The 26437-nt window shown below is 38.0% G+C and overlaps 1 protein-coding gene across 1 annotated transcript in view; it reads left to right on the forward strand.

Annotated features, from left to right (window-relative positions):
- Nucleotides 1–26437, forward strand: part of ZNF407 (zinc finger protein 407) — a 458423-nt gene that overhangs the window by 409780 nt on the left and 22206 nt on the right. The window lies entirely within an intron of this gene.

A 26437-nucleotide genomic window follows, 5' to 3' on the forward strand; every position in this document is an offset into this window, starting at 1 on the left:
CCAGATGAAGCCATTCCTCAAGGAGATTAATCAGAGATTGGGCATAATACTTCATTGAATCTGTGTCCAGGCTGTCAGCAAATGCTCTTGGCTAATCTTCAAAATATATCTGAAATCATCTGAAACACTTTTTGTTTTACTCATTCATTTAATTTGTATTATTTTCCTCCTCTTCTAGAGTAGACGCTCCATTAAGGACAGAGTTGTTCACGGCTGCATCCCCAGATCTCAGAAAAGGATCTGGCACATCATATGTGTTTACAAAGTTTTGAGGATTAGATGAACGGATGGAGATATAATGTTATGAATAATCTAGCAAAAGGTCCACTAAGCAAAGTGTAAAAAAAATAGCATTAACTTCATGATCAAGTGCCCATGGAAAATTATGGAACTTATAATTAGCTTTAAAAGAAATTACAGTAAATTTAAGAAACTAGGGATTACCAAGTCTTATTCTCTGATTGCAATATGATAAACAATAAAAATTTAAACAGGGAAAACCCAATCACCTGTAAATACAGTCATCTGCCACATAACGACATTTCAGTCAATGAGGGACCTCATATACGACAGTGGTCCCATAAGATTAGTACCATACCGCCTAGGTGTGTAGTAGGCTGTACCATCTAGGTTTGTGTGAGTACACTCTACGATGTTCACACAATGATGAAATCATCTAACGAAGCATCTCTCAGAACATATCCCTGTCGTCGTGATGCATGACTGTATTAAAATACTTTCCTAAATAATAGGGGAAAAAACAAGTAAATTAAGAATATAGTTGCAGACTATTTAAAAAGTAATAAAAAATAAAATATTATATTAGAACCTATAGAAGTTGACTGAAGTTGACCTCAGAAATAAATGCACAGTCTCAAATGCTTTTATAAATTAAAAAGAAAGGTGTAAAAGTAAAATGAATCATTTAGAACAATCCAAAAATGTCATAACAAAAAAAAGCAGTAATAAAATAATTGAGTAAAAGCAGTAATAAGTGACCTAGAAAACAGAAAAACAAAAATTAATAAATCCAAGATAATTTGGGTAGACATTAGGCAAACCTGACAAATCAAGAAAAAATTTGAAATGAAAAATTTATTATAACAACTGATAAAAAGACCATGCTTTAAAGAAAATAAGCTATATAATAATGTAAGGCTGACAAATTTTGAAAATGTCAACATGTGGTGCAAGAATAAATTAATATCTTTTTCTTTTTTTAATCTGCTAGAAAGTTTTAAGACATGGGAATTGTAGGTTTTGCAAGTTTGAAAACTGTGAGCAAATTTTTTGAGCCCACAGTTTTGTATAATAACTCATGTATAATAATTCTTAAGCAGTCTCCATCCCTTTCTCAGTTACCAATCTTGTAAACCTCACTTGGAATATAGACCTGAAGGTCCTCAATAAACATTGTGAATAGAATAATCTGTTCACACACATTTAAAAGTCTATAGAGTATTAGGAAATCCCTTAATTACATCAGCAGATTAAACTAGAAAATCAAATGATTATCTCAAAGGATGCCAAAAAGAAGCATTTGATGTAAAACCATTTTCTAATGAATAAAAACTGAACAAAATGAATAGGTTATGTTTGTATATTTTCCTTGTCCCACAAAAAAATTTGAGGTGGTTTACATATATAAATACTACAGAATGCCTAAAATAAAATGCAATAATATAAAATAAGTTAAAATTTTTATGAAGATAAGAAACTCAGCCAGGGATGAGAAAATGACTTTCTTTACTTAGTGTAAAGACATCACTCAAAACCATGTAATGTGAAACATTCCCCTTGAAATCAAGAGCAAAACAAGATTGCATGAGACCCACCATTATTGATTTAAATACCTCTGGCAGTTCTGGCTAATAAAAAATAAAATTAAAACCGAAGTAAGTAGGTATAGCTATTAGAAAGAGGAAAGTTGTTATCATTTTGCTCGTGAATTGTTCTATGCCTAGAAAGTTCTGTGAGAATTTTAGAACTGTGAAATTAATAGTAAAATGGCTGAATACAAGATTAATATACGAAAATGAAGAACCTTCCTATACTGCAGCTATAACCAATTTGAAAAATACTAGAGGAATAATCCCAATCACAGTTCTAACAACAGCAAAATAATAGAGAACATTGTCCATGCCCATTTAATAACGTTAGTTCCCATATTTGAAAAACAAACTTTTATTGATAAGTGTAGAAGATGAATTGAAATGTTCAGTGTTGCACAATGGGAAGACAACAGTTCTTCCTAACGTAATTTATAGTTGTAATGCTAATAAACAGAGCACTTGAGCAGTGGTGTTTCGGAATTAAAGTTATAAGATATGCAAACAAAGTGACAGTAATGTAAACAGTGTGCCGTGGATAGAGGAGAGCCATCGGTGTGATTGTCCTTTCTGAACACCTCCTGTGTCCTAGACGCTGAGCTCAGAGGCTTGACGTGTTTCACATCATTTAATCCTCACACCAGCCATAAGAAGTAGATACTATCCCCTTTTAAGATGGGAAAATTGGACCTTGTCTAGGATCTAGTAAATGACAAAAACAAGATTCAAAGCTATATATGTCTGATTTCAAAGCTCTAAAAAAGTGTAAGAAAGCAAGAGCTCAAATAGATTAGTCAAAAGCAGAGTCCGTTATATGTAGTCAGTAAATATGTATGTATTTGTGTGTGTGTATATATATATATACACACATGCTGAAAGAGGATTTGTAAATCAATATAGAAGGGATATATTATTTAATATTTAATAAATTGTGTGAGACTTAACAGGATGGCAGATAATTTCGAGTTTTATTGGACACAGTTCACAAAGATGTTGATGCACTAAAGAGCTAAATATAAAAATAAAATCATAAAAGTTCATACATAAATAGAATTGAACAGATATCAAAATCCTGATAAGAAAACTTTCCCAGAATTTTAACAAATGAAAGAAGTAACAAAGGAACAGATTGATAGATTTAGCTATATGATAAGCTAAATTTTGTATGTCCAAAGTTCCCCAAATAAAAAGGCAACTGGAAGACTGAGAAAATATCTTTTCATCAAATAACACTTTAAAGTTTTATTTATTTTTATGTAAAGAGCTCATACAAATCAATAGGAAAACACTGCAGAGTCAATAGATAAGTAGATAAAAAAGATGACAGATCAATCATAAAGTAGAAAATGGAGCTTAGAAACAAACATCTGGAAAGGTGTTCACTATCACTAGTAATTAAACAAATGCAAACTTCTTTTTTAAAAGAAAACAGCAATTATATACCTTTTATCTATCAAATTAGGAAAAGAAAAACACAAACAGCTTGGTGTACTGTGCATCTACTGCAAGTAATAGTTGTAATTGGTTCCAATTTTTTGAAAAATAACTTTACAATATGAAACAAGTGCCTTAAAATTTTTCTTGTCCTTTGATGTAAGGAAGTGGGGGAGGTAGAGAGAGAAATATCTCAACAGTGCTGTTTATCAAAAGTAGCCTAGGGGCTGGCCCGGTGGCACAAGTGTTTAAGTGCGCGGCTCCACTGTGGCGGTCCGGGGTTCGCCGGTTGGGATCCCGGGCATGCACCGACGCACTGCTTGGCAAGCCATGCTGTGGCGGCGTCCCATATAAAGTGGAGGAAGATGGGCATCGATGTTAGCCCAGGGCCAATCTTCCTCAGCAAAAAGAGGAGGATTGGCAGATGTTAGCACAGGGCTGATCTCCTCACAAAAAAAAAAAAACAGTAGCCTAAGTGTCCTGGGTTGGGGAAAGGATGCATAAAGCTCACGCAGTCACTCTGGATGTCCTTCAGCTGTAGTCAACTGTCACATAGTGGTTTGGAGCACTGCTTGGGAGTCGGACAGACCAGGGCTTAAATTCTGCACATATCGGTTAGTAGCTACGTGGCCTAGGGCAACAGCTTAACCTCTCTAAACTTGAATTTACTCATCTTTCAGATGGGATAATACTAGAATGTACCACCTAAGAGTCTATGAATAAAATAACACATGTGAAAGTTACCACTTAGCATATCATATAAGCATTGAATTATTATTAGTTTGCTGTCATTAATTATTATGATTAACAGATATTAATTATGATCAACTGATATTAATTATATTCTTAATTATGATGAATAACATTCTATAATTAATAATGTATCATCTATAATTATAATTAATAATTAATAGTAGAAAATTTTAATAACCCCTTTTCTAAGTAATTGAGGGAGTAAAGCAGCCAAATAAATCAGCTGAGTTCTTGGGGTCCATCTCCTCAGAGCAGCCTCCGACTTGAACTGCTGGCAGCTGACCACTTGCTCCCCGCCTCACCTCCTTCCTCCCAGAGCAACCAGAAGTCAGCTTTCTCCAGTTAATATCACTTCTGGTTTGAGAGCTTTCTGCGATGGGGGAGACTGCAAGGTGCTCAGGGCTCAGGAATCCTAGTTGTGAAGTATTGTCAGCTCCCCTGGCTATCTGAGCACCTGTTTGAATACAGGTATTGGAATAGAGTAATTTATCGAATCAGTCTCCACGTTAAATAGAACCTACTTTCAAATGGGAAACTCTTTACTGGGTTACCTCATTTAGCTCATTTTATGTGCTAAAGTTGCATCTGGAATAGTTCAAAATTAGTTATAATTGTAATACACTAATTTTTTGTTGGTTGGTTTTGGTCAATCTGCAGCATACATTGAGCACCTTCTGTTTGGAAAGCTCTATGCTACATTATTGAGGCAGTTTTGTCTCAGAGGTCTGGGTTTGAGGAAGAAAAAGAAAAGAAAAAAAGGCAGGGGGTCGAGGGGAGTAAGACTCTCAAACCTTCCCTCAGAATTCATTATCTAACCTGGAAGCTACAGACTATTATGCACATGCATCTCTTCTAGAACAGAAGGTGTGAATTCATGATTAAGTTTGAAAATAAGGTTTTGTTTGTGGGCTTTAGTGAGAATGTTACCTTAAAGAGGTTGAGCCATTTGAAGAGTTTTCATGTTTATGTTTTCAAGAACTCATATTTGGTGTCTGAAATAGAACCTAAAACTGACTTGCTGGCTTCAGGTGTGCATTTGAAGCTCTGCTCTCTTGTCGACAGGGCAGAGCACTTGAGCAGTGGTGTTTTGGAAGAATTCAATTAGGGCTGATTCACTTACTCGCAGATAAAATTCCTTTAAATCTGTCTTTTGATTAATTCATTTTATATTCATATCCTTTAGTCACACCACGTAGAAAATTTACCTAAAGGATACAGAAAGAAATGTACTTAGTTTTTCTATGTTGAGTCACGGTTGTGAAATAGTGTAGTGTAGAATTCCAAGATGGTGTCTGCGGAGGGGCCAACACTTTCTGTGACCTGTTAACCATGTTCATTTTCAAATATGCCATCTTACTCTCATTTTACTTTTTATTAAATCTCAGACTAATAATTCCGAAGATTTAGTTTAAAGGGTGATAAATTAAAAACTGTGTGATGGTGTGTATTTTTAAAGAAATTATCTCAAATAGTTTCATCTCATAGGCGTGTACTGTGGCAGATGTTTGCAAATCTTGGTTTAAAACTGATTGAAATATTTTAAGAAAATTGAAATAATGTCAGTGGTAATATTTATTTTACCAAGTGCAGATGTAAGACATCAAGTTCTCAGACTGATGGCAGAATTAACAAAAAACACCATCTGGTTCAATAATGATCTGAAAATACCCATATTCTTGGATTTGTTTAATACTACTTAGTTCCCCAGCTTTATTTTATCTGGGTTTGCACACCAACCAGACTAGGTTGTACAAAACAGAGACTATTTCCATCTGATCATTTTAAAAAATGTGTGTTTGCATGAATAATGAATCTTTGAATTGTTACTAAACAAGCAAATTATTTGCGTTATGTGTCACATTGGTTATCAAGTTTGCACATGTGACAGCTTCAACAGCCGTCACGTAAAATGCATAGAGCTTATAACCATATGTTTTTGCTTGACAAAAAGCTAAAACTCAAGATCAATTTTCAATATGGAATGCACAAATTAACACTTTAAAATGCACCACAATATGTACAGCTTGGCAAAATTTGCAGAAATAGCACGTTTCTAGATATTAACTGATATCTTTGGATTCGACCTTAAGGTATTCAATCATTTTGATTAAAAGACTGATTTCTCATAAAACCACAGTCTGTTGGAGGCGCAAAGCCAATGACATTTGAGCATTCATATATTTTCATAAACTTTGAACAATGTCAGTGAGACACCTCTTCAATCTTGGCCAGACAACAGCAGGGTATTCAATCTTTCTTTAGCTTAAGACAGAAAATTTGAATATCAGCGTAGGGTTATAAATGTGGCAGTTCACATGGCGTGCTCCATGTAGATTTTTCAGGAGCAGACCTGTGCTATGTATAGAACATTTCACTTTGCACTCTTGACCGCTGTTGTCCCTCCCCTTCCCCCCTTTTCCTCACTACCCCTCCCCCAAAGGCATTCAGGAAGGGGTTTTGTTTTTGTTTTATAAAACAGTCCCTTTGGAGATTTTCTTTGGGGGTGTATGTGTTGGTGGGGGGAGCTTTCAAAAATGGCCTCTCCTACAGGGTGGGCCCGGTGGCACAGCGGTTAAGTGCGCGAGCTCTGCTTTGGTGGCCCGGGGTTCGCAGGTTTGGATCCCAGCGCACACCAATGCACCGCTTGTCAAGCCATGCTGTGGCGACGTCCCATATAAAGTGGAGGAAAATGGGCACAGATGTTAACCCAGGGCCAATCTTCCTCAGCAAAAAGAGGAGGATTGGCATTGGATGTTAGCTCAGGGCTGATCTTCCTCACCAAAAAAAAAAAAAAAAAAAAGGCTTCTCTTAGTATCAAAACTGCTTGTGATAATTACTCGAAATGCTGTGATGATAGAGATGCCCTGATATTTCTTCAGCGATTTTTCCATCTTTTGAGTATAGTAATTAGTCATTATGCTGCCAAGTATACCTGTTCCCCTTTGGCCTCCTAAATGAGGTCTTAGCGAAAATTAGATATTCTTCAAATACTTCCTTTTTTAATTGTGTTGTTCAGTGAAGAGTGATTATCCTATATGGTAGGTGAGATGTGTAAGGTTTCAGTTTGTTGTAAATAACACAGTGTTAAGTGTATTAACATCCACTACAAATAGCATCTCTCGCTCTTTAGAATGTTGTCTCCCAAGCAGCCTGGGCAAAACCCAGATGGGCCACAAGGGGAACACAAGCACGTCTGTCCTGCCCAGACAGAAAACGCGGCAACATTCTGTTAAGGAGAGAGACAGTGAAGGCACATTTTAATATGTTGTAAAACGGCAGGTGTCTAAAATTTTTCACCTAAAATCTCTTTAATCTTGCTCATCTTCACATTTAGCATATCTCTTAATATTAGAATGAAAAGAATTATTAGTACCCTTAGACAAAGGATATCAGAATATTGAAGAGTCAGTTTCAATTGCTATAATCCCCCAGAATTGCTGCTTTATAATTAAATCTCCCGAGTCTTTGCTGATAGTCTAAGTTTTGGTATTTCTGATTATTATCTACACATCCCACACCCCCCACCCTTAATGAAGATCAAATGCAAATCTAACATTGATAAAAGTAGAATCCATTATTAATGCCATATCAGGAGAGATGGTTATTAATTGTGTCCATAATTTCAATAAAATTTGCTACATGAAACAAAGGAGTAAATTGTGTACTTGAGTAAGTTTTCAACTCTTCTAGACTGGGACAACTTGGTGCAGTAACTCATTGATCTAGGATAATTCAGGGACAAGCAACTCTTGCAAACCGGTTGGAAATGTAGTTCAAGAGGTAGTGATGTTGACTCAGCTGCTGTATTTTCCAGGTAACGGCAGCCTTCACTAAGCACATTTGATTGGCCATAGGCACACCTTCAGTAAGTATGTTGAGCATAGATCATATTTGAAGATTTCTCTTGCCTAAGTAGACGACTGCTTCTGCAGGGACTTCTCCCTGGCAGCCTTGATTAAGTAGGGCTACATGGCTTTATCCATCCATTCACAAATGTTTATGGAGCATCTACTGGGTGTCAGGCCCTGTGCTGTGTGCAGGGCTACATCAGGTGACACCACTGTCCCTGCCCTCTTGGAGCTTGCATTCTAGACATAAATAAGTATAAAATAACTGCAAGCTATTATAATGCTATGAGTGAAAAAAAATAGCGGGGGCCCTGCAATGGAGAGTAACCGACACTTGAACAGGAATTGGGGGTTGCATTGTACCTTCACTGGGGAAGACATCTCTGAGGAAGAGAAGGAACAAGCTATTCAAGGAGATGAGGGCTTGAAAGCATTCCAGGCCTTCTGAGGGAGAGAGCCCTGGGGCGCTTGCCATTTGAGACACTGAGAAACCAGACCAACGTGGCCAGGTGTGACAAAGGATGAGGCTTGTGACTCCTGAGGTGGCCAGATGCCCCAGGGAGGAGCTGTGGATTTTCATCAGGGGAATTCCTGGATCAAATTTCAGTTTAAGAATTCATCTTTTCTCCTTTGGGGAGGGTAGATGGAGGGACCAAGGGTAGAATTAGAATAGTTAGGAGAAAGTCTGGACTAAGGTTGTAACCATAGAGATAGAAAAGAGATCCCTTTGAAGATAGAGTTGGTGGAACTTGCTAGATTGCATATGGAAGGTGGGATGGGACCATGACTTAAGGATTTCCAGGTTGAGTGATACCATTTGATTTCTCTGATTTGGAGCAGACAGCAGATTTAGGAGGGGATCACCTCAGGACAGGGTGTGAGGAGATAAGAAGATGGTCCAGGGTGGAACTCTTAGGAATCAAGAAGTTCAAAGTCAGCAGAGTCAGTAAGCCAGCACAGGAGGCCAAGGAGTAGTCAGTGAACAGAGGAAATGAGAGGACCGTTGTAAAAGAAGTCAAGAAAACAGTGGAAGAAAGAAATGGTCAGCTGTATCTACTGCTTATGAGATTTGGAGGACAAATGTCCTTTGTGTGGCTTGTCTTTGAACACCATCCACCCCTCCGTCCTGTGGAAACTATAACTGGACACGTACTGCTAACAATTGTAGAGGCCAGAAGTCCGAGATCTATGCAGGGTTGGTTTCTTCTCAGGACTCTCTCCTTGGCTTTATACCCATCTTCTCCCTGTGTCCTCACATGTCTTCCCTCTGTGTGTCTGTGTCCTAATCATCTCTTCCAGTCAGATTGTATTAGGGCCCACCCACATGACCTCGTTTAAAGGCTCTACATCCAAATGCAGTCACATTCTGAGGTATCAGGGGTTAGGATTTCAGCATAGGAATTTGGGGAGAGATGAATTCAGCCCAGAACAGGCCCAAAATATGCATTTTAAACAAATGTCCCTAAATGACTCTGATGCCGTTGGCCTCAAACCACACTTGAAGAAACACTAGATTACAGTGTGCAGGACTCTCCGTTGAGTACTGAGATAGAGGGGCAGACCTTAGTGCCTGTCCTTAAGGAGCTGATGTTCTTACAGGAGAAAGATGAAAACTGAAGGGATCATTATCCTACTTGCCTTTGAGAATTTATTCTTATGTGTCAGATGTTCAAATTGTCAAGTCATATCTTTACATTTTGTATCTGTCTCCCAACGTAGACAAAACGGAGGGTGCTGCCTCCATGAGCATAAGTAACGTATGTGCTGTGGACAGCCGTCTCTCGGGGTAGACTTTACTTATAGGTCAGACAGTTTGTTTTGCTAGAACAACTGAAAATCTGTATCGGGGTATTTTGCCCACAAAAAAACTAATCAGTGAGTTTGTTTCCTGCTGCTGCATTTTCCAGCGTATTTATTGCAGTTTGTAATAAAATTAGCACAGCTAGCATCTCAAATACCAGAATAAAGACTGGCCCTTTTTATCTAAATACACATAATGTAGGCATCCTTTCAGTTTGATTCATAAAATCCATTGCTAGAACTTGATTCTTGCCATGTTCTCTTGCTTTGCTCCTAGGTACACACGTGTGCATACACATACGTGAATAAGGTAAAAGTTTAGAAGATGTTCTCATTAAACTGTTGCCCTTCAAAGCTAAAAGTTCTGAAACAGTGTATTATACCTCAAGCACTATTTATTATTAGTGTTTTATACAGTCCGGTTAACTTTTTAAATTAACTCAAAAACAGTGGCACATCCAGTTTGGTTGTGGAGGCAAAAGTTGTCAGTACCCATGTTGTTGTGATCACAGATCTGTTCTCTCTCTGAGGGGGAGGTGCTGGTAGCTGGTGACCATTTGTCAGGGCAGAGGGGGTGTCCCTTCTCACTGCTCAGATTTTATGCTGCACTGAGGGTGGGATGTGGGAACATGCTTGCCACCTTAATTCAGGGTAGTGTGTTTGCATGTGTGTGCGTGTATGTTGTGAACGTGTGTGTGAGCGGTTGTGTGGGCATCCACGTGTTGTGAATGAGTAAGCATGAGTGTTAGTGTATGTGTGCATGTCCATCCTTCATTTCTTCAGCATCTCCATATTCTGTGCCTGTGTTTCCCTGTTTCAGCATATGGTTTATTGCCTCTTTCTGTGATTTGTTGTGTTTTTGTGGGAACTGTTGTCAACATGCATGAATACAGTGAACAAATATTTCAAAGTGTCATAGAGCTGCGATTGTAGTAACAAGAAATAGCTTCAAACTCAAAGTACTCAACAAAATGTAAAAGTTAAGGGTGAATTCTTGCCACAAAGCCTGCTTAAGAAACAAGAAGAACATATGTGTGAGGTCCAAGTCATGAGGATAACATTAAAAAATACATATAGGAATCATAATTTAAGTGTAAACAAATGGCAACAGTGAAGTATTGAAAGTATTTCTAAAAATAGTTATATTAGGTTGAGTAACATAAAACAAGTATTTCTGGAACAAAAGTTAATTTTGAAAGTCACGTGATCTTTTAGGAGCTAGACTATTAAAAGAAAAATGGTCTGAATGTGATTATACCAAGTTCATTAATATACCTGAATTGTGAATTTTCAAGTTATAAATTTAAAAATTTTACCCATGAACTTCATTAGGTTTAATAGCTGCCAGGAACAACAATCAAAGCTATACATTAGATTTCACTTCTGTCAGTGGAAAAGTATTATACTTTATTACTATACACTTTTATCTAAAGGATTGAGATTATATCTCTACAAATCTCATTGTGAATTAAATTAAGGCTTTCACAGATTCTGTCTGAAATATAATTGGGAATTATCTCCGTAATTTGGGTTGCTTTCAAACTGTGAATTATTGGAAATATGAATTGTTAGCCTGGCATTTAGAATATATGCCACATTTCTCTAATTTCTGTAGCCTGATGAGATATTGCAAGAAAATGCTTTAGAAATTTAGTTAACTCGGCACACTTTATTTTGTGTTGACTTTTGGTGGGGGCCATACTAGATGCCATGTAAATGGTCAAGTGAGTAAGCCAGGCCTCACCTGGGAGTGGCCACCGGGAAAGAGGGCCTGAGTGCAGTGACTTTCTGACTGCACCCTTTTCCTTGTGAGAGAACCCGGGGGCCCTCTAAGGAGACCGTGTAGGGGGACGGCAGAACCGCCCGGTGAGCCCCAGGCCCAGCTCTACTGCTCCAGGGGAGACTTCCCCACCCAGCTTCCTCCTCTCCTCTGTCCTGTGTCGTGTCCCTGAGCACAAGGGCTTATCAGCGCAGCACAACTGCAGGAAAAGCAGGGCTCTCTCTCCCACTCCCACTAAGCCACAGCCCCTTGTCTTCTCTTTAGCGATTTGCCATCATTAATAAACACTCGTTAATTCAAGGTCAGTTTAACCTTCTAGCATCATGGGTGTGCTGACCCGAAAGCTGACATTCCCTCGTACAAATAGCAGTTCACTCACCTGCAGGGCCCCGCGTGCGTGGTATAACAACACAGACTGTGGGCTCACATATCACCTGTTAAGGCCAGGTTGAGCAGATTAATAAAGTTCGACTTTCTACGCTATTAAATAGTGTAATGGTCATCGTTTAAAAAAATAACTTGGAGTAATATGAAAACCATCATTATATTTAATAATGCAGCAAGGTAAGAAAATTAGTGGATTCCAATAATATTTATTTTCTTTAACTAATTTTTACATAAACTAATCTTACAGTGGCTCTGCACATTTTCTCTTCCTTACCTATTTCCAATAAAAGGTAAAATAGATCAAAAAAATTTTTAAAAGGACATTGATAGTCTTCAGTGTGTGGAGAAAATTGATCAAAATATTAATTAGACTTTTGTTTTGCTGGTTTGCATTAGACAGATGGAGTTCTGATCTTTAACAGCACCATGACTCATGAAACTGCTTGTGTACTAAAATGCCATTATTAACACAACAGTAGTTTTCAGCAGTTGGTAATTATTGGCATAATTAAACATTTATCAAGAAACGAGTGTTTATCATTCATTAAACTTTCATTAAAAATCCATCTTAGCACAGGCTAGATTAGCCAGTGATTTTCAAGTGATAACTTAACTTCTGGCAGGAAATAGAACATTTTCTTAACTAAAGTTGTACACAAGGTAACGTTCCAGGAATTGTGGACAATTATAGGATTTCGGATTCATTTTGTATTAGGTGTTTTTTAAGACTTGGACCCAGAGTAAGAAAGGACTTGGCGGTGTTCTTTAGGGTTTACAGCATTTGGCACTTTTTAGCAGCCTATCTAGCAAAACCTGTTACCCTTGGCAAAGAAAAATTACTGGTAAGCAAACTCTGTAATGATATTTACGTAAATTCCCCAAAACATGGAATGTTTACATATTTTAGGACATGAAAGTTTCTGCTATAAATGGAAGCCGAAATAGAAGTCGATACCAATGGAATCACGCTAATGTCTGGGCTTGAACATCCATGCCACGCCAACAGATCATCTTCCAGTTCACAGGCCACTTTCCGAGATTCCAAAAGTCTGTCTTGTCAAACAAAGGGTTTGTCACATGGGATGTGTCACTTTATGTGCAAAATGTGATCCAAGGGTTTTCAGATTTATTGTCTTATTTAGATAACGTGCTCATTTCCCAGAATTGGCAGTAGGGAACTCAAAAGTACAGAATTTGATGTGTAGAGACTAGCATCTGGTGGCTGCTTTCAACTCCTTTATTCTAATTTTACTTGTTTTTCCTTATTAACCACATGCTGTTATCACCTCTCCAGTCTAGTTCTTCACAGAACCACTTAATGTTACCATGCTTTGTTTTGTTCAAAAGTTGAAATCTTATCACATAGTAACTTGATAGCCTTCCAACCTTCTCTGCTCTTCTCTCGACATTAAGATAGGTGTAGGTGTCCCCGCCTATGGTTTACGCAATCACAGCGTTGCCCCAAACACTATTTGGAAAGCTTCATATACATTTACAGGCTGAGTGTCATTGTTGAGACTACACACAGGAAAAAATAGCATTAGATAACTAAGACTGCTCAGAAAGCTCCTTCACATATATGCTAGTGCTTCAAATCTTATTCGATATTCAGCAACTTTGTTTTTGTTTTCTCTTGGGCAAAAAATTTACTGTATCAGTGCTTTTATGTCACAAGAATGAATTGAATTTGTACCCTTTAGTGCAAACAACAATAGACAGAGTGGTAACCTAGTGGAAAACAAATAGACACCCCGTCCCTTTTGGGGATTCAGAGAGGTTCAGAAAGATAGAGCTGACGGTAGAGAGGTGGCAGATAAAAAGAGGCCAAAGCAGGAAAGAATCCGGCGGTCATTTATTACCATGCCATCTTCACAGTGTTTGCTGAACCAAGGTGGAGAGTAATGATTCAGACAAATGACGTTAATCATAATAGCTGGCCTTTGGCAAAAATGGAGTACCTAGCATTGCAGCAGGAGACCTAATCAGATTCTCCAAAACTTGCTTCAGAAGGAGAGAATTTTCTGTCTTTAGTTTTTCTGTCAATGGCTTCCCGTGGGATATATCATCTTTAAAAGAAACAGAGTGATAAGAAATTGTTCCCTCTTCCCTTCTCCTTTCTCTGACCCCCTTAGAGATAATCACATTAAACTTAATGATTAATATTTATAGTGAAACTGTATTATTTTTATAGCTTCTTCATATTTATCTAATGTGATAAGATGGCAAGAGCTGTAACGACTAGTCAAGTCATATTTTCCATAATCCTGATAATCAGAATTTAGCTTTACTTACTTGGAAATGATTGTAAATGGCATTGTGCATCATGAAACTAAGCAGTGTTACACACACAGGCCCATGTTCCGTGATTTCTGTCTGAAAGCATATGTAGGTCTGTTTAGAAGTTGAGTGATCACTAAGCATATTCTAAGTGCATTTGGTAAGTATCTACTCAAAGAGTGTACTTAATGTCCTTCTTGATCTTTAATGTATGTTAAAAGCTAGTGAAATAATTTCATTTGTCTGTTCTATGTTGGATTTTTTAAAATTAGCCTCATCAGTAAAACATATTAGTTATGTTTTATAGATACAATTTCATTAACAACAAAGACCAAAATTCATTTAGTCCTAAATACTTTCAGATTTATTAATTAGGTACATTTTGTCATCACTTTGTCACACATACATGGGAGCCTAGACACTTGGAGCGTAATGCTATTGTGTAGAAGGGAGAACAGTTTAGAGACTCAGTTATATATCATCTCTAGGGAAAAATTATGTTGACACGTGGGAAGTTAATGTACACACTTTAGATTCTTTGCTTGATTTGCTGTTTTCTTTTTCATAACTCTAGGTAAACACTTTGTGCTGCCATTTAATGTACAGGTTAAGTGTAGTTGCAGGCTATTATACATCATTAAAGTAAGTAATATTCAGGCATGGAAGAAAGATGGAAGCTTTTCACTTGTAGCCGCTTGGACATTTCATTTGTCATCCAGTACAGCACTGCAAAAATTAGTTGTGGCAGCCTTCGTGTAATTTATAGCATTGTGCCATGAAATTAAGCAATGAGTCACACCATTTTGGCTGATTAGTGTTAATGTGTTTTGCATCCCTCCATCCCAATGACAAATTTGGTAAAAAAGACAGTGCTGTTCATTCAGAACTTTGTTTCTGATACACCGTTGTTGTTGCCCAGTTCAACCAAACCCTGGATTCACCTTTGAACACAGAAGTTCTTTCAGCCATTATGAAAAAGATGGATACCTGTTATATTAAGGAAGTGGCATCTTGCATTCTCCCATCATTTTATTATAATACTTCCAGCCCTCAAATAAGGAAACAAAGCAAATAATGGTTTAGCCGTATTGATTGAAGTGCAATGTGGCCAATGGAATAGATACCAATAGATTGCACCTCAGACTCTGTCCCTCTATATCTGATCAATAACCAGTTTATTACTAATCATATCCAATAAATAGAATACTGTAGACATTTGTTTTCATCTGGCAGCCAGCAGGCCAGGAATAATTTTTTTAGAAATAAGAAAGTGCCATGCACGAGAAGGTCCATGACTGGTATGTCCTGTGCCTAAAGCTGCTATATGTTATAGTTAGATAGCTCGTCCCAGGGAATCTTGTGTGTATCTGATTACCAATGGGCATCGCATCCCTCTCACTTCTAGAATACATTACAAATGCTAGTTGTTGACTTCTGAGGATTCTGTTCGCTGAGATATCTTGTGATAAGGAGTGGTATCACACCAGAATAGAATCTATAGGTATTAGTGTCAAGAAGAAGAATGTCTTGCCTGTACTTTCTCCTGGGTTATTGCATGGGTTATACAAAGATTGGGATGAATTAATAGAAAACAAAGAAACTAGAAGTGGCAGGAAAGGGTGAGGGGTGGGGGAAGCAACAGCATTGCAGAAATACATGACTTTTGCTGGTGCCAAAAATAATGGGTAGCTTTTTTTCTCCCAAAGCAGTAGCATGCATGCAAGTACCTGCCATAATCATGATCGGCATCTTACATTATGTAAGACTGAAGCTAAACAGAGGATACCTAATGCAAAGGAGACATTGAGAGTTCAAAAAACTCATTCTAAGTTTTAGCAAGAGCTTATCAGCCTTTGGGGCTAGATTACAGTGGTGATGGGAAAAATACTGTAATTCTTTGATTTCATTTTCATTGTGATTTACATAGGAGAAAACAATGTTGATAGAAAAAAAACTCTGTGATATGGGAGGGGATAGTGTCACCTAGCCGTTCCTTTCTGAGTGTGGAGCCTGTATTGTTTCACAGCAGAGAATTTATCCCATTTGTTGTTAAAACGACATACCTGAATGAATCAAATCTACCTTGTTCACACCCAAGATGAGGAAAATGATTTATTATCTGTCCCTTGAATTTCTCTGAGCATTCTGTCTCAACTTTAAAAGAGGATTACATTTGCGATTAAATCTTAACAAATGTTGTTTTAACTAGACTGCAATATATGTTATTGACAACAAGCGACTTTTCTTCTCAAAATAACGTTGGTGCTTAGGCATGCAATTTACAAAAATGACAAGAAAGGGTGGTACTTTTCCCAAGGTGAATGTGAGTTGACTGATTAGCTGGTATTTTAACTTAGATTCTTGCAAATTACAGACATAAGAAACCCTGCAATTTATATGTACTTTAGAAGTGAAAGCTTTAATCCCGTGATTCATGAAAGTAAAGTGGTAATAATTTAAGTACCATATTTTATTTATCCCTCAGACTTGTCAGCTGATACCAGAAGTATTTCTGCTATTTTGGGGTTGCTGCTGCCTTTGGCCACCTAATTGCTTCTTAGGAAGTAAGAGGGAAATTGCTTATATAACTACGTGGATTGTCTTTGGCAACATCGAGCCGAGGCATCAATCAGTCCATCTGGGTAAAATCACAAGCTGACTCCGATATTGCTAAATATTTATACTGTCAAATACACACAGACATCCAGATGAAAGGAAGCATTCATTAGGAATTCTCCCGCTTGTCAGTTTAAAGACGTAGATTAGAGCAAAACCTCCCACTATGGTACTGAGTGCTCAAGAAAAGTCTATATTTAGCCGTTCTGAGCAATAAATATCATCATATTGCCTCATTTAGGTAAATAGAGAATAAATATTGTCAAGATGATCTAGAGATAATGTAAACAGATCCCTGTTCAGAGTCTGTGTTACGGAGGAAATTCCAGGACAGTGATGTGCCGATGATGCTATTTGGTTTAACCCTTTTTCTTAATCACATCCCCCTCCCCTTTTTGGTAACAGAGATTGTGTTGCTGACAGATTAAGGGGAAAAGATGAAGAAAAAAAATTTTTTAACTACAAAGGTGATTTCGAGTTATGTGAATTAGAACACTAATTAGTGCTTGTGCTGCAGTATTGTCTGGATGGTTGGAAAGGCTGCTGCTGCCGAAAATAAAGATATCTGTAGCAACACTAAAGTTCGTCTCAGAGTTTAACAGAGCTAATGAAGCCCGTCGATCTCAAGGGCACATTACCACTCAAAAGCTGAGACATCATATGACAGTACACCAAGGGAATGCTCAGACAGGAATTTCTTTTGTAGCACGTTGTTCTGAAATAAGATTTTTCACACTGTGAGAATTTGCCATGAAAGACTGAGATCTGCATCTTGGCGCACACAGTTCAGTTTCTGTGCTGAAACTCTGGTAAGTGCCTTCCATGACAGTGCAGTTCCAACGCGTTCTCTGGGAGCAGAGGATATGTCCCTTCGCAGGGCACATGCTCATTGCTCTTCCCCGGTAATTGATAATCTGAGAAGTTATACTCAATGGGAATTTTAACTGATATCAAAGTTTCAGTTAATTGCACTAGATGATTTTTTGAGATTAATAATTAACATCTCTCTTTATAACTAAATATCCATAATTAATCAGCAAATCATAACGCGAAGACTAATTAACTTCAAACTCAAATCTTAACAGAAAATCCATATTACTCTCCAACATCATTAATTACCAGAGTAATCAAAGTTATCCCTCATGGGATAAAACATAAAGCTTTGTGGGTTTATCGGCTAAGCTGTTAGCACAGAAGAATTTCCAAAGAAACTTCAAATGGCATTACCGATTACAAAATTACTAGATTATTCCAACACATTTTCATTGGCCACATGTTGCATTATCAAGAAACTGCTCCCGGCAGCTGGCAGAGCAACCAGCAGAGCAGAGGCTTCCCCGTGGTGTCTGGGTTTTTCCATGGGAGGTTAATACAGCGATTTCTAGCAAGCAGGTAATTTGGTTCACTATCTTCAAAACTACGCTGCGCCCCTTGTTTCTTTTCCTCTGCGTCACAGAATGCTACTTAGCTGGTTTAAAATTATTATTCACAAGCCAACGTATACACCAACATACACACCCTCACAAATGTGGAATTTTTTCAATAATAAAAAATTTGAAGTGTTATATCTATCAATTTTTAAGTGTTAAAGAGAACTGAATAAGTAAAGGAATATTGTGTAAAAGGAAGAAGTTCTGTGCGAGACAAAAAAAATTAATGTGGACATTGCAGGATATGAAATAGGGCCATTCTAGTTTCTAAGAAACAGAGTGGCACCACTGTTAAAAATTGAAAAGTGTCTTTTCAGGTTTTCATTTAGGAATTCAGGAGTTAAAGGTGTATTGAAAAATCCATGTTTCAATTATTGTATCACCTAGTCTTCCAAGTGCACACATCGAAACCATTCTTTTGTGTGGCAGCTGTAAAAATCCTAAGCAATTTTTACTGTCAAGAAAACTCTGAATAAATAGGGGCTGTTAACTTAGGCAGATATCTGAGGTTATTTGGTGGCAATCAAGAACTCACAGCACTTCAACTAATGGGTTATGATCAGAAACTGTTCCTAATAGCCAGCTAGAGGGATCTGAATATGAAGATTTCTATAATTTTGTTGTCAGCTTGTGATGTACTCTAGTGCTAATTATTTGGAACAATTATGTTTTCCTAATAACAAAAGAAGAAGCAGTGAATTAAGCAGGCTTACCTTCAGATCTTTAGATAACAGTTTAAATGCACTTGCCATTAAGAAATAACATTTCTTTTTGCCTTAACGGAGCCCTAATTATTGAAGATGCTTGTCTTTTAAAATCTGCTGCTTCCACTTCTTTTAAACCTGTTCGATGTGTCAGTTTACACTGATGATTCAGTAACTAGTATTTTCTCAGTCTTAGTTTTATGCCTGTACCTCCCATAGGCTGCTTACTTCAGTTAGTTATTCAAAAACCATAATTAGTGCGGTAATTAACGTGTGGATCCTTCAAAGGAAGACTGCTGGAATCATGGGACGCCCCTCATCATTCTTACTGATGTGTAGATGATAAAGAGACTTAGGGTGATGTGACAACAGGATTTGTATTCTTGCAGATTAACTGTGCTGCAGGGAAATTCAGACAGGACCATGGTCCACAGAGCCCTAACGTTTGAAAAAAGTAATTATCCACACTGTTTCTATAATTCAACTAGGTGTTATCCTGCATTTGCAGCTGTCAAATCATTTGTTTTAAATGTTTTTTTACATCTTATGAATACTTGAAAGTTTTGAGTTTTGCACATTATCTCTTAACCAATTTCCGAACAGAGGTGCCAAGGTTTCTTTCTTTTTCTTTTTCTCTCTTTTTTTTTTTTGTAATCCATTATGGAGAGAGTCTTTCTTGACAATTGATTTCAAGCATTTGATGGTAATTTGAGTTGATGCAGGTTACAGTTTCAAAATCATAGTCATAAAGAAAAGGCTCGATTTCATACATTTCCCCAGGGAAATTTTTTGGTTAAATCTCAGTTTTCTCATAAGCTGAATCTGTTGTTTTCAGGCCATGGTAAATGAGTTGTATACAATTAAATTTGTCTGGGCATGATAGAGAGAGGCACAGTCACCGCCCTGCTGTGTTCACCACTATCGAGTCGACCTCCTTTCTCTGGTTATTTCAATAGGAATGCTTGGCCTTTAACTTCCTATAAATAGCGGCCCTTTTTTCACATTGTGCCATTCATTGACGTCTGCTCCCAAAATGTCATCCTGTGTGTTATCCCTCAGGTAGCTCACGTGAATGGAGGTGAAGCAGCTGCTATGACATGAGAGTCCCCTTACTAACTAAAGGAGTCCTTGGAGAAGGCCTGTGCACTCTGCTGTGTGTTGGCGTCTTCAGAGTCTGAAGTTCAGGCTGCAGTGGGAGCGGGGTATTGGATACTGGGTACTGCCTGCTGGGTACTGGATATCGGATATTGGTAGGGAACAATCCCGTTAAAAAAACTTGTTTAAACTGAATGGCTATGGGTTGATTCCCCATGTTTATGTTTAAAAAAAAAAAAAGAATATAGATATTGATCTTTATTGAAAATGGTGTCAAAGACTATTTTTCTTTATATCCTATCAGTTGGATTTCTATCTTTGTATATCTTTACATCTATCATGTCTTGTCTGTTGTTCTGAGTTCACAGTACATCTTTACCTATTATCTTAGTTTCAGGGGTCAGGAGTTGACTGTACTTGGTTTCAACCACAAGATAATCAAACCATTAAGTATGATAAACTCATTAATAACTTGTAGCTGAGTACTTGTATTTAATAGTCTGCAAATAGACCCTCTTTGCCAACCAGGACACAAAGTTGCCTGCTATGTAACTCTTTTCCCAAAACATACACTATTTAAATTAACCCGTATTGATGCTGCTGCAATTAATTAACTGTAAATTCAGTAAATTTTTTATACTCTTTCTACTACATAGCCTTCTAAACACTGTTCTAATTTGTGAAAAGCAGCTTTGAAAGCTGCCGTGGCATAGCGCGTGGGGAGAGCACAGCTCCATGTGAGATGCCCCCGCACACTGTTGTTAATATTGGGTCGTGCTCGTGGTGTAGAATTTTCTTTTCAGAATTGATCATTACTTCAGAAGTCAGTGGTCCCGGAGGGACTCAGGAACAAGGGTGTTTACTATGTATTGAGCACTGACACAGGCCAGACGTGTCCTGCTAGGTGCTTTGCACACTGTTCCTGATATTTAAAATACCGTGCAAGGTATCATTATCCCATTCTGTAGACAAAGAAACTGAAGCTTAGAGAGATTCAGGAAGTTGTCCAAGCACATATAGCTAGTTAGTGGGTAGACTTAGATTTTAATCCGGAGCTACCTGAGTCTTGAAGTCTACCTGAAATCACATAATTAAGGAAAAGATAGCATTGTTGACAGTTAAAAGCCTTACTATGTTTGTAAGTGATAGTCAGAATGGTTATTATAAAAAAGAAGACACTAACGACCACTGTAACAGCTATAAGATTTTCCCCCTTTCTTTAGCCATTTAAGAGCATGCTCACTCACTCTTGCTCTCTCTATACACCCAAAATCCATCTAAACTAGCAGTAGCTTGACGTTATTCTCACGATGTCATTGTAGCCATGAGATCACTCAGCCTAGTGAAGGAGTGAGTACTGTAGGTCCCTCACATTTGGCTTGTGCTGGAGAAGACAAAAAAAAAAAAAAAAAACTTAGCAGAAAGCCAATATTCAGCTCTAGTGTAACTGAAGGATAAATAGAAAATAAAAAACAATGTTAATTGACCACAATTACATATGGACAATCACATCCTCATTTTTATATAAAGCCACATTCGTTTAAGGCCATTTAAGAGATGGCCTTTCTTTAATTAAATAGAGTGTAGCGTACATTCACAAATGTCAATACCAACAGCAGGGAGAACCTCCTGGTGTCTCCCACAGACATAGCACTAAGCCTAGCCTGATAAAAGTCCATCTTCAGCTTTCGATAATCTCCTCTTTTTAGGTATCTAATTTATACATATTTGGCTTCTCTAAATATTCGTTGCCCTTTGAATTAGCCTTGCTCTTTTCTGTATCATCGATAAAGTAGAACACAGAAGTAAATGATAATTCAGCCTAATGATTTTTGTAATTATTAGACTTCAGAAGATTATATGAACCATAGGGTTTTCATTGTCTCTGGAAAGTAAATATGATACCAGACAGAGCAGATTTGTCTCAGGTGCTAAAATAAAGTCATTGAGTTGCTCTAAATAACTAGAGATGAGGAAAAGAAAATCGTAGCATGATATAAATGTAGATTCCTAAGATTCCTTAGGTGGAAAATGATCCAGTTGTCCACTGAACACAAGAACATGTCCCATACATAGCATTTGTGACAAGAAATCATCTAGATGCTGCTCAAGAACTTTTCGTGACTAGGAATTCAGTGTTTACATGTAGTGCATTCCCATTTTTTTTAAATTGAGGTTTAATTTGTGTATGGTATATTTAATCCTTTTTAGGTTTGCAGTTGGATGAGTTTTGACAAATGGTTACAGTCATGTAATCATCGCCACAATCAAGTTATAGAACATTGCCATCACCCCCAAAAGTCCCCCTGTGTCCCTTTATAGTAAACCTCTTCACCCAACACCCAGTTCTTGGCTGTCCCTGTAGTATTATCCTTTCCAGAATGTCACATAAGTGGAATTATATGGTATGCAGGCTTTCCTCTCACTTAGCATAATGCTTTTGAAATTCATTCAGTTGTTGCATCTAGCTGTCATTCTTTCCCTTTCATTACTGAGTAGTTTTCCACTGTATGGATATACTACAATGTGTGTGTCTGTCTTCCTGTTGATGGATGTTTGCATTGTTTCCAGTTTGGGATGATTAAGAATACAGCCACTGTAAATATTTGGGTACAGGTCTTTGTGGGGATATATGTTTTTGTTTCCATAGGAATTGGATTGTAGGGTCATGTGGTAAGAAATTGCCAAACCCTTTCCCATATGCCATTTTGCATACCCACCAGCAATGTATGAGAGTTCTAGTTGCTCCATGTCCTCATCAATACTTGGTATTATGAGTCTTTTTAATTTTAGCCATTCTAGTGAATGTGTAGTGGTATCTCATCATGGTTTTAATTTGCATTTTCCTAGTGCCTAATGATGTTGAGCATCTTTTTATGTGTGTATTCACGTGTTTATTGCTCTAATTTTTAGAAGATTCTTCCCCATAAGGAATTAAAACATACTTTTGATGCACTAGAGCTACACAGGTGATGTGCAAGCCCTCCTGTACATGGCAGCTTGCTGACTGTTTGGAGACTGTTTTCACATCCTTATTTCTACCCCCAAAATCTAGATTTGCCAAGCCAGCCTGCTTAGTTCCTCCTTCACTCCCTCCCTCCTTCCCTTCAGTGTTTGTGTGGTGTAGTTCCTGGGCCAACTCTTTGTCTTCTACATCACATCTATGTGGGTGTTTTCCAGTTCATGCCCTTTAATCAAATTCCTCTATTAAAACATGGTTCCTAGCATTGAAGAATTGCAGTGCTCTCCTTTGCAAGTACTGTGTGATGGTAAAGCAGCAAAAGACTGGGTCACTTCTGCGGCAGCTGTGTCAACATTCTATCATGGTCACATTGAGTAAGCTGCCCCTGTGGCTTTATCTAAGCTATTGACAAAAATGCTTAACTTGCCAAGTAAAGTGTCCTGTGTCTTGATGTTAGAGTCCATCCTCCAACTAAGTACATATAATTGATAGATGTCAGTGCATAAAATTATTTGCAGGAGAGCCCGCTGATTGAATAATTAATGACAGAATATTTTAAATTGCTATACTGCTAGGTTTACTTTGGACACTTAGAGCTGCTGAGCAGTTGTGAATTATCTTGATTACCTATAATCTTTGGTGTCTACTGTTTGCTTCTGTAAAAAGATACTGAGAACTATGCAAATACAGTCAGCGTAAGATTTTGATCCTGGGGCCAAAATATAAAACACGACTGAAAACATTCTAGGAAATGAGAGCAGTTGGCCTTTGCTGACATCTTTAGAACCTTTACGTAAAGTTATCATAATTTATGAAACTGGTATTAGATCAAGTAATCTCCATCCCCTCCTTTTTTTAGGAGTATATAGTAGCATTAGGGGAAAAAAAAAGTCTCGCCCTTTGAACAAGTGCACAAAGTTATCTTGCTTACATTCAGCTTCGTGAAAGCATGTTTTGTTTTGTTTTGTTTTGTTTTGTTTTGTTTTGTTTTGTTTTGTTTTTGTGAGGAGGATCAGCCCTGAGCTGACATCCATTGCCGATCCTCCTCTTTTTGCTGAGGAAGATTGGCCCTGGGCTAACATCCGTGTCCATCTTTCTCTACTTTATATGGGACGCCGCCACAGCATGGCCTGACAAACAGTGCGTCGCTCCGCACCCGGGATCCGAACGTGTGAACCTCCAGCCACCGAAGCAGAGCGTGCAAACTTAACTGCTACGCCACCGGGCTGGCCCCTTGTTTTGTTTTTACAGAGACAAGGCCTTCCGAACTAGATTTCTTGATTGTTCTTCTGGCTTTGACTTCAAGAAGCCACTAGAAGATTCTATATTGTCCATGGGTCCTGTTACCTCAGGCTTTGTTCAGACTATTTTGGTTGGCTTGGTTTAGTATTTGCTTGTGTTGTTTCGTTATTTCTTATTCTTGCAGTTAGGAACAACCCTAAGTAGTCCTTCGCATCATGAAGTGGATCTAAACTTAAAATAGCCCTGTACTGGTATCATTTGTATGGCCCTTTTCTGAGACTTGAAAATTGTTAGTAACAATGAGATTTTCCTTGATATGTTTACGATAGGTGGTGTGAAATAAATATATGAATTGTATCTTATTGTAAATAAATTATATAAATATGTCTGATGCAACTAAAATTATATATTTGACTGATTTATTGAAAAAAACCTATCACTTATTGTTACATGGTGGTTGTGTTTAAAATTTCTTGTTTTTTGCTAAAGATCACCATGTACCTAATGTTTTGGGCCAAGACTAAAAATTTATTTTTTTATCACAGTTCTTGGTACTTAAACGCTAGTTACCGCTATGCTCAGCACTCAGTTCAAGCACATTGGTGCAAATTCCATTACAGCAAAGACCATCTTCTAGGATATTATTGCCAGGGAACGGAATGCAGTGTCAGCAATACGTATCTGAATGAGGAATGGATTTTTTTCCAGCTTGATTGGGAAAAAAGTGTGTGTGTGTATGCATGTGCGTGTGTGTGTAAAATGTGTAGCTATGATCATCTCAACAGAAAGTTTTATATTAGAACTTTATGTCTAACTGTAAATTAAAAGTTACTCATTTTAATTAAAATGCATGTTAACAACTGAACCATTCAGTTTACACTGTTTACATAAGATTGTAAGCACCCAACCTATCTGCGTGTTTAAATTCCTTTCTCTGGCTTAAGTTGGGGCATTCAGCAAAACAATTGGCAAGTCATCGGCCTCCTGCACGTAGACCGTTTGCCTGCAAACAGTGGAAATATGGCTGCAGTTTCATGAAATGAAACATGAAGCATGCCAGCCCCATCTGTGCCAGCCTTATAAAACAAAAGCACCAATTTCATCATCACTGTCTTTTGTTCTCCACAGTGCTATTCATGTGGCTGTTTTATGAATGCCAGAGTCTGGGGCGCCCACTGCTCCGCCGCCTTCTGTGCTGCACTGTTTCTTCTCGGCTCTAATACTTGTCACCCCGGCACCCTCTTCCTTTTAAAAAATGGAAACTTTAATGTCAAGAATCTCGAGTAATTTTGTAAAGTTTCGTGCTAACAGACCAAAGGGCTTTGTTTTTGAAGACAAAGTCCTTTTCTCCTTCTTTTTTTTTTTTTTTGTAAGGAAGATCAGCCCTGCGCTAACATCCATGCTAATCCTCCTCTTTTGCTGAGGAAGACCGGCTCTGAGCTAACATCTATTGCCAATCTTCCTCCTTTTTTCCCCCAAAGCCCCAGTAGGTAATTGTATGTCATAGTTGCACGTCCTGCTAGTTGCCGTATGTGGGACACGGCCTCAGCATGGCTGGACAAGCGGTGCGTCGCTGCGCGCCCGGAATCCGAACCCGGGCCACCAGTAGTGGAGCGCGTGCACTTAACCACTAAGCCATGGGGCAGGCCCAAGGGCTTTATTTTTGGATTGCAGATCAAATATGAATTGGGGTGGGGTGGATGGATATGCTTTTAAGCACAAGGAGCAAATCTACTGCTTGTGTGAGTCTCAGAATCCATAAACCTGTTATTTTGTCATATCGATGTCAGTTTTCATTATCTTCATGAATGGGTGTTTCCCATCTTAATGCACAGTATTTGCATGTGATGAACCAGCCAGTTTAAACAGGGCTCCTTTAATGTTTCTGAATTTCCATTCAAATGATCAGAAGTAATTCTTATTTGCAGCCACACTGGGCCAAATATGATAACTGCAAACCCATTTGAGCTATAATGCTACAGTCAGCCCATTAATGTCCAAATCGGAATAACACAATCAGCTACTGTATTGTGGAGGTGGGGGTATGCTGGATATTTAAAAGAATGTTTATTATTCATATCCTAACAGGAAAGGATTGACTCCACCATCTCATTTTTAAACAATAATATGGCACCAGTCAATAGCTGATGTTTTCTGTAGACTAAGCAGTGGTAGGAATCAGGTTGCTCAGCCTGCCCCTGAGAGTATCAGCATTATCTTGGAATCCTAGAACTCTAGCACAATGAGGAGTTGAGAGACATCGAATCCGATGGGTTTTAA

The sequence above is a fragment of the Ceratotherium simum genome, chromosome 14, assembly GCF_057802395.1.
Source record: "Ceratotherium simum simum isolate JZ-2026a chromosome 14, ASM5780239v1, whole genome shotgun sequence".
NCBI lineage: Eukaryota > Metazoa > Chordata > Mammalia > Perissodactyla > Rhinocerotidae > Ceratotherium > Ceratotherium simum.